A 9,026-nucleotide genomic window follows, 5' to 3' on the forward strand; every position below is an offset into this window, starting at 1 on the left:
TTGAAGGCTTTTTAAAAACTTAGGGTAGTTTTGAAATTTTCCATGGGGAAAAAGTCAATGGTAGAAAAGTTTTTAGGAAGAGGTCATTGGTAGAAAAGTTTTTGGGTTTCGGGTCATTTCATAAAATTTTCACTTCATGTGTGAACGCAGCCCGTGTTTCTGAAACCCTCGCCGCCATCGTTCCTCACGCCATGCCTCTAGCCGCCATCGAAGCTTCATGTCGGTAAGTAAGTCTGTCGCTGCTCAGATCGACGATGTTCACGTCCTCAAGCTACCAGCCATCCACTTGTTCGCTCGCTTGCCCTCGCGTTGTCCGTCTTCAACCTTTCCGCTGTCGCGTCGATCGCTTCCCAACCAGCCGTCGCTCACCCACTCGGCCACTCCAGCCAGCCGCCACACCAACATCGTTCCACCTACCTCGCGCTGTTCCAAGGTTGCGTCGCGAGTTCGGTTCTTCTTCAACCACTCATGCACCACCAAATCTGTTCACACCAAGCAACGCCGTCAGATCTTAGTCACGCCGCCGTTCTCTTATATCTGCCAGCTGCTGGTCACCCGTCGTTGCTCTAGTCGCCATCGCGCACTCTGCCGCCCTTTGTCGAGTGCTGCCATCGTGGCCTCACTGGATCTTGAAACTAGGTGAGGTTTTGGGTAGATCTTGGAGATACTGCCAAACTCTCTTGAAAGAACTTTGAATGCCCATGGAGCTTTGATTTTTTTTTTTTTTGGTTTATTTAGATTAATTAGGATTTAGATTCAAGCTTTGGAGAAGTTTTGAATTTAGAAGCGAACGGCTTGAGTTTGATTCCGACAAGAATTTTGGTGTTAGAACTTTGAGATGATCTTGGTCAAACCACTATTGGGTAAGTTGTGTTGATAATCTTGGAATGATTTAATGTTTAGAATTGGGTTAAAGGTTAAGATCGTTTTTTTTATCTATTTTCTAGGATCTCATTTAAAAGTTTGTGGAAAGCTAGAAAGGAGTTTGTTCACTTGAATTAATTTTTGGACTTTATTTGAGGTAAGTAATCTTACTATTGGAACTGCCTTTGTGCCGGACGATAATATTAAGGAAAATTTTGTTGGTTTTGAGATTGAATGAAATGTTTAGAAATAATATATGAGCATGTGATAATATGTTTGAAATATGTTATATGTATGAGCATGATTAAAATTTTTACGAGGTATATTAACAGAACGATTGAGCTTGGGCCTAAATTATGGGATAAGTGACACTACCATTGAAATTCCATAACGCTAGACAAAAATTAGATATATGTTCATGTACATATTTTCATGAGATTTATTTTTTTGAAACTATGAATGAATGTCGTGTGATTTATGATGAAATTTTGAATTATCCATTATGTGAATGTTTTCAAGGAGTCTAGTAGTGTATGAAAGAGATGCACTAGGGTCGATTCATTTTTACAAGATTACACATGCTTGTCTAGATTGATCTGCATGATATTATTTACACGATTTTATAGGACTCATGAATAGGTAAATTTTACATGTAATATAATCTTGGATGCAATCTCTTTTCTTTTCCAATATTTGATTTATTTGAGTGCATGAAAGTGATGCATGTCTAGTGGCACTAGTGTGTGAAAGAGATGTACTAGGGCCTGTATGTATGAAAGTGATACATACCTAGAAGGGGTTGAGGAGTATGAAAGAGGTGCACGCTCAATAGGTTATGTGTATACGAAAGAGGTGTATACATAACTATGTGTACGAAAGAGGTGCACATCCCTGCAGTTATAGAGAAGACTTGGGTGTATGAAAGTGATGCATTCTCAGAAGGTTCAATGTATATGAAAGAGATATACATCAGACTTGATGTGTGTGAAAGTGACGCACGTCTAAGGGAAAGGTAAAAGAGTGAGCCAGTTAATAGAAATCTTCAGGTTCCACTAGTACAGAGTTTCATTTCACGTAGCATTTATTGGACATAAATGCTTAGTCTGCCCCAGGTAGTGGGGTTACTTACTGAGTATTTTATACTCACTCTTTCTCATGTTTATTTTCAGGTAAGGGTAAGAGCATGTCGGCAAATGACAAGTGGAATTCGTGGTCGAATCACTGAGACTAGTCTTGTGTTTCTGCTCATGTTTTTGGGATTTTTATGTTTTTGATTTCTAGTTTTGATATATGAACTCGAGGAATTGGTATTTGCGCTTTAGACTTTTAAGGAAGTTTTCTAGTTTTGTTTTATGGCTTTATGGGTACCTTGCTATTTGAATTTGAATTATTTATTTTTTAATGAAATTAATTATTTTTTCATCTTTTATTTGGTTTTTACTAATTTATGAAAAGATATCAAATTTGAATTTCATGCATGCATGTCTATAGTAACGACCTAGCTTAAGTCCTCGGGAGTCGAGTTGTTACAGTCATGATGTCGAATGCTAATGTTAGTACAAGAAAATGGGAATGAAATGAATATAATTCTATTCAGACACTTACTGATGCGCACTCGAACACTTTACTTGCAATGTGGTTTGTAGTGTAGATCGGACAAAAGTCCATCTCATCATACGAGGAATTCCGTTTCTATTTACTTTGATTACAACGACTCTATTTGTCTTTGATAGTGTCTCATATATTAAAACCTGTGTAACTTTTGTAGTGAAGAGTGTGAGAATCATGCAATTGGTTAATTGAAATACATCATAATAGTAATCTAAGTACCTGAAAGGCAAGTGGAAACCTGGGAATGCTGAACTTTATGATATAGGACAGGTTAGCTGCATTATTGTCCCAATACATCTTTGCTTTCCTGACTAATGCTCTCTATAAACCTCTTAGTGTCTTTTCCCATAAGATGGTCCCCTAGTTCATGCTATTGAAACGACAGATATTGTCGACATCAACGAACAATATTGAATCAACAGAAGTATGTTTGTCTTTTCCTATCATCGTAAGCTCTGTGTAGTATACGAGAAAAACTTTTACAGCATCCTCAACATTGTTAAACTCCATTTTGGATACTCTTTCTCCAAATCAAATACAGTCAGTGTGCCACGACCGGGGAAGTACCTATCTTTTAAACGATTACCTTTAGTCATCGGTGTGGTACTACATTGATAGAAGGTCACAATCCTGTTGTCAATAGGAATTTTGGCTTGTCAAAAGTTAGAAACATTCCTCTAATATTACATGTAATGCAATCTTCTCGGCAATGAACGACCTCCCATAGTAAAGCCTCGTATACACCACTGTTGAAAATGATATTCAGGACAATACAACAACCAAATACTGTTCTTCTAAAAGCATCGAGCTACGCTTGACTGAGTTTTCTCTTGATAGCTACATTTGCGATCATTATATGGGATAAACATGTATATTGTGTTGGAAACCATCCGATCGGAGGAATCTTGTATTGAGGCTCTGTCGTATGTTATCTGGAAGTTGTCAATTTCATGAAAAAAATCAGTAAGCAAGCAAGAAAATTCACATAATTTCATCCATTTTCTGTTACTGGCTCTATTGTTGATATCAACTTATCAACCTACCGATTTACAGATATCAACTTATTGATATTAAACGAGAGGGACATGATAAAACGTCAAACAACATCCATATCGACGGACGAGCAGGAAAACGATATTATTGTTAAAAATATAATCAGATCATAAAAAATCAGGTCATGTCGATAATAGTGATTATAAACAAAGAGATTAATGACTGGTCAATTATGAACATGTTAATACCGCTTATTATATTGAGGTTGATGCCCTAAATCTCGTAAGGGTCTTGTAGTTTGTAATTGTATTGTATAAACATTTTGTTTATTTAATAAAATATGAGATGTTTTATTTGACATTTAGTAGCATTAAACCCACAAACCAATAAACTAGCATCCAATGTTATCATCTGTAGCTTAAACATGTATGTAAAAATTGAAGGAAATCAAACATGAGGATTTCCATGAGCAAAGGAAGAAATTGTTCCAAATTCCATTTGAGTGAACACAATCAATTACAGTCTAAGAACGAAAACTAATAGGTCATGCACAACAAGAAATTATAGCATGCTTTAAGATGATACAAGGGATAGAGGATGCATACCTTTGAATAAACCATTCTTCACGAATCCCTCGATTAGTCTCAGATGCGTCCAACAACAATTCTCGAATGCAACGAACAGCCAACAGCTCCTCGAACCTAATCGAGTCTCACTCGATTCATGAACTGAGTGAGGACACCACCACAATGGTTACCTTGGTATTCTCGGTGTGAGAATTCAGGAGTTGTGGGCTCTGTATGATCTTGGCTTGAGGAACAGACTGGAGAACAACAATCGTGTAGACGATCAAGCAAGTGGGAGATAGGATGTTGTCTATCGTATAAACAATGTGCCCAATCGTTTAGTCAATGGCAGCCTATCGCATAGACTTAGCCACGCAATCATGTAGCTACGATCAGCTGAATGACTATCGTATAGTCAAAGCTCCATGATCGTTTAGTCTCTACACAACAATCGCTTAGTGAAACACTTTCACTTGATAGCTTATCTGTGAGTTCTTTCCGAATTGAGTAACTCTCTCATTTTAGGAAAACAATTTTCCTTTTATCTCACGGTTACCATAAAACCACCAATAACCTCCCACTCAATTGGTTATTAGAGAAAAAGAAGTTAATTATCACATAATTAAATTATTATAAATAAATATGATAACCAACTTATCATATTATATTTATAACATATAGTTTTAATATTTATCTCATGAAACATGTAAACCATAGTTCTTTTTCTATTTTATGGTACTTAATGTAAATCATATTTACATTAATTCCCCCACTTGATGTATCTCATACATCACACCAATTACATCATATATAATTGAATTTTCTCTTGTTAATTTGAATACTTCAAACTAACCCCAAGAATTGATTCTCAATTTGAATCCATTGAGCTACCAAGGGGACCTATAGCTTGAAGCACCAACGGTACGTGAATAACTGAATAAACTCTTTAGTTATGGGATCCACCATCCGTTAACTGTTGGACACTCCGTTAAAGACCGAAAACTGCACTCTCCTCACTACAGATATATTTCTGTGTCCATATCAACCAATCAACAATGTGATAACCCTTCAGAGATCGCTCGTAAGTACAGCTGGACCAATTTACGTTTTCCCCCTGTACTTACATCTAACTCCTTAAGTACCACTGATTCCTCTAATGAACAATAAATCATAGTCCTACTATGATTGGGTCCTCTCTTCCAAAGAGAGGATGTGGCCACTATGTTCAAGACCCGAAATCAATCTTTAAGGAAGCAATCTATCTATTTACCCCTACTTTGGGAAATGAGTGAATTCCATTTTGTGTAACTGAGTTTCCAGCTCCCCAATCAGATAAATCCCCAAAAAGGTAGGCTTGTTGAGTTAGAAATCTGGCAACTCTCACCCATACTAATCAAAGGACCACCCAAAGGCAAGAGTTTCCAAAATATTCAGGATTAAGTTCATGTCATCTATGGTCGTTTTAGTGAGATGTAAGTCTCAAGTATCAACGACGTTATATAAAGAAATGAATCATCTCATGGTTTGGTCTTATACAAACTTTTGTATAGGACACTCCCGTTCGCATGTCTCAACATGAATGGTCAAAATTAGACCATCTGTAGTAGTTCATAACAATGGTATACCTCTACAAAGTTGTCCGTATCCGTAGTGTCACGAGGATAAGGTAACCCTTCTTTATCCTTATACTACAAAACTTTTAGGTTATTACTTAAGGCATGATCCACTTGTATATGTCATATACATGCTTAAGTTTACATATAATAACCACAGATCTTGTTTATTGGATATGAGTAAATGCAAATAAAATCTCTTATTTTATCAATAACAATGTGTACAATGTTTACAAACTACGAGACTCCGGGAAAATTAAGACACCAACCCCAACAATCTCCCACTTGTTCTAATGCCTTGGGAGACTAATGTACAATACATGAAAAAATAAGTACAATATACAATTAAACTAGGGCATACTCTATACCTCAGTATCATCTCCCACTTGCCCTAAACAAGATGTCGCATGTCCCCTTGGCTCAGACTCTTTAGATGACCCTCGAACACTTTAGCCGTGAGAGTCTTTGTAAAAGGATCAGCAATGTTGTGCTCCAACGCGATTTTCGTGACTATCACATCACCGTGATGCACAATCTCTCTAATCAAATGATATTTTCGTTCTATATGCTTGCCTTTACGATGACTCCAAGGTTCCTTCGAATTTTCCACAACCCCGCTATTATCACAATAGAGAGTGATCGATAAAGACATATTTGGAACAACTTCCAAATCTGTAAGAAACTTCCTAAGCCAAACAACCTCTTTAGCAGCTTCACAAGCGGCTACGTATTCGACTTTTATAGTGGAGTTCGTGATGCATCCTTGCTTGATGCTTCGCCAAACTATAGCCCCTCCAATCAGAGTGAACACTAACCCTGATGTCGATTTATGAGAATCTCTATCAGTCTGAAAGTCAGAGTCTGTGTATCCTGTAAGGATCAAATCCTTATCTCCACACACAAGCATGTAGTCCCTCGTTCTTCGAAGATACTTGAGGATCATTTTGACCATTGTCCAGTGATCCAATCTTGGATTGGACTGATAACGATTGACAATCCCTACTGTATAGAAAATGTCAGGTCTAGTACCTAACGTTGCATACATTAAGCTTCCAACAACTGAAGCATAGAGAATCCATCTCATTTCCTTAACCTCTTGAGGTGTCTTAGGATATTGATCCTTAGACAGAAAAATTTCATGCCTGAAGGGTAATAAACCCCTCTTGGAATCCTGCATCCTGTACCTGATCAACATTTGATCGATGTACGATGCCTGAAACAAGGCTAACCTCTTGGTCTTACGATCCTGAATGATCTGGATCCTTAAAACATACTACGCCTCTCCCAAATCTTTCATTTGGAATTGGGTGGCTAGCCACTATTTAATGTCAGTTAGAAAACCTACATCATTCTCAATGAGTAAGATATCATCCACATACAGTACCAGGAAAGCTACTAAGCTGTTGATGATTTCCTTGTAAACACAAGGCTCATCAATGTTTTGATCAAAGCCAAACAATTTAATCGCACTGTCAAATCTAATGTTCCACGATCTAGACGCTTGTTTTAGCCCATAAATGGACCTATTAAGCTTGCAAACTCTTTGCTCTTGATCTGGAACAATGAACCCCTCTAGTTGAGCCACGTACATGGTTTCCTCAAGATTACCATTCAGAAAGGCAGTCTTGACGTCCATTTGCCATATCTCATAATCATAAAATGTGGCTATGGACAGGAGTATCTTGATAGACTTCAACATGACAACAGGTGAGAAAGTTTTCTCATAGTCCACTCCCTCAATCTGGGTATTACCCTTTACCACGAGTCTAGTCTTAAAGGTTTACACCTTTCCATTTACACTTTGTTTTCTCTTATAGATCCACTTACACCCTATAGGTTTTATCCCATCAGGCTGATCCACAAGTTCCCAAACTTTATTGAAGTACATAGATTCCATTTCCTGGTTCATGGCCTTAATCCACTCATCTTTGTCAACATCCTCCATTGCTTGCTTATAAGATAATGGATCCTTGACCCTATCATCAGAAATGATGTTTTAGGCTTCAGTTAAACCCATGTAGTGATCCGGTGGGTTCATAACCCTCCCACTACGTCGAGGCAATCTCAACTTTTGAGATGGTTGACTAGATGAACCAACATCAACAACTCTTGTTGATTTCTCAGTCTGTTCAACAACTCTTGTTGAACCCTCAGTAATCTCACTAGAAATCTCATGTAAAATAAGCTTACTTCGTGGTTTATGATCCCTGATGTAGTCTTCTTCCAAGAAGATAGCATTTGTTGATACAAACACTTTGTTCTCACTCGGATCATAGAAGTATCCACCCCCTCATTTCCTTAAGGTAGCCTACAAAGAGGAAAAATTTCGAATGCGATTCCAACTTCTTTGGGTTAGCCACAAGTACGTGGGCCAGACATCCCCAAATCCTGAAGTGGCGTAAACTACTTTTACGACCTCTCCACAACTCAAAAGGTATTTCAGAAACACTTTTCGAGGGAACGTTGTTCAAAATCACCAAAACATGTATGGAAGATAAGCATAACTCATCATAGACCGAACCATGTCCAAAAGGTTCTGTTTCTCCTTTCTAATACACCATTCTACTGAGGTATATCTGGGGTCAAGAGTCGGGACGTAATTCCATGTTCTATCATATAGTTCTTGAATTTGAGGTCCATATACTCTCCACCACGATCAGATCGTAATATTTTTATCTTCTTACCCAACAATTTTTCAACTACAGTCTTATATGTCTTGAACTTGTCAAGGGCTTCAGTCTTACGTTGCATTAGGTAGAGATACCCGTACCTTGAATAATCATCTATGAAAGAGATGAAATGTTCATACCCACCTCGAGCTCTAACACTCATTGGACCACAAAGGTCTGAATGCATAAGCTCCAAAGCTTCCTTGGCTCTATAACCTTTTCCAGTAAAAGATCGTTTGGTCATCTTGCCTTCAAGGCATGATTCACATACTGGCAAGGAGTTTTCTTCTAAACTCTTTAGAAGTCCACATTTCACCAGCTACTCAATCCTATTGAGGTTGATGTGACCTAATCTTAGATGCCAAAAATGGGCGTTTTCTTTAGGAGAAACCTTTGGTCTTTTTGTTGTTCTAGTTGTACTGAACATTTCAGTATTAAGCAAAGCTTTTATGACTAACGACCTTAGTACATATAAGTTATTTTCCATTGAACCAAAACGAATCTCCATACCATTCTTGAAAATAAACACTTTACGTTTAGAAAAAGAGATGGTATAACCTTGTTCAATGAGGCAAGAAACCGAAATTAAGTTCCTCTTAATATGAGGAACTACAAAAACATTATCCAATAACAGATAACGTTTCTTGTCCAATAATAACTCCAGCCTGCCTACAGCAATAGTTGAAACAACCTCACCAATACCGATTCGA

Source organism: Benincasa hispida, chromosome 10, assembly GCF_009727055.1.
Source record: "Benincasa hispida cultivar B227 chromosome 10, ASM972705v1, whole genome shotgun sequence".
In the NCBI taxonomy this organism is placed as follows: domain Eukaryota; kingdom Viridiplantae; phylum Streptophyta; class Magnoliopsida; order Cucurbitales; family Cucurbitaceae; genus Benincasa; species Benincasa hispida.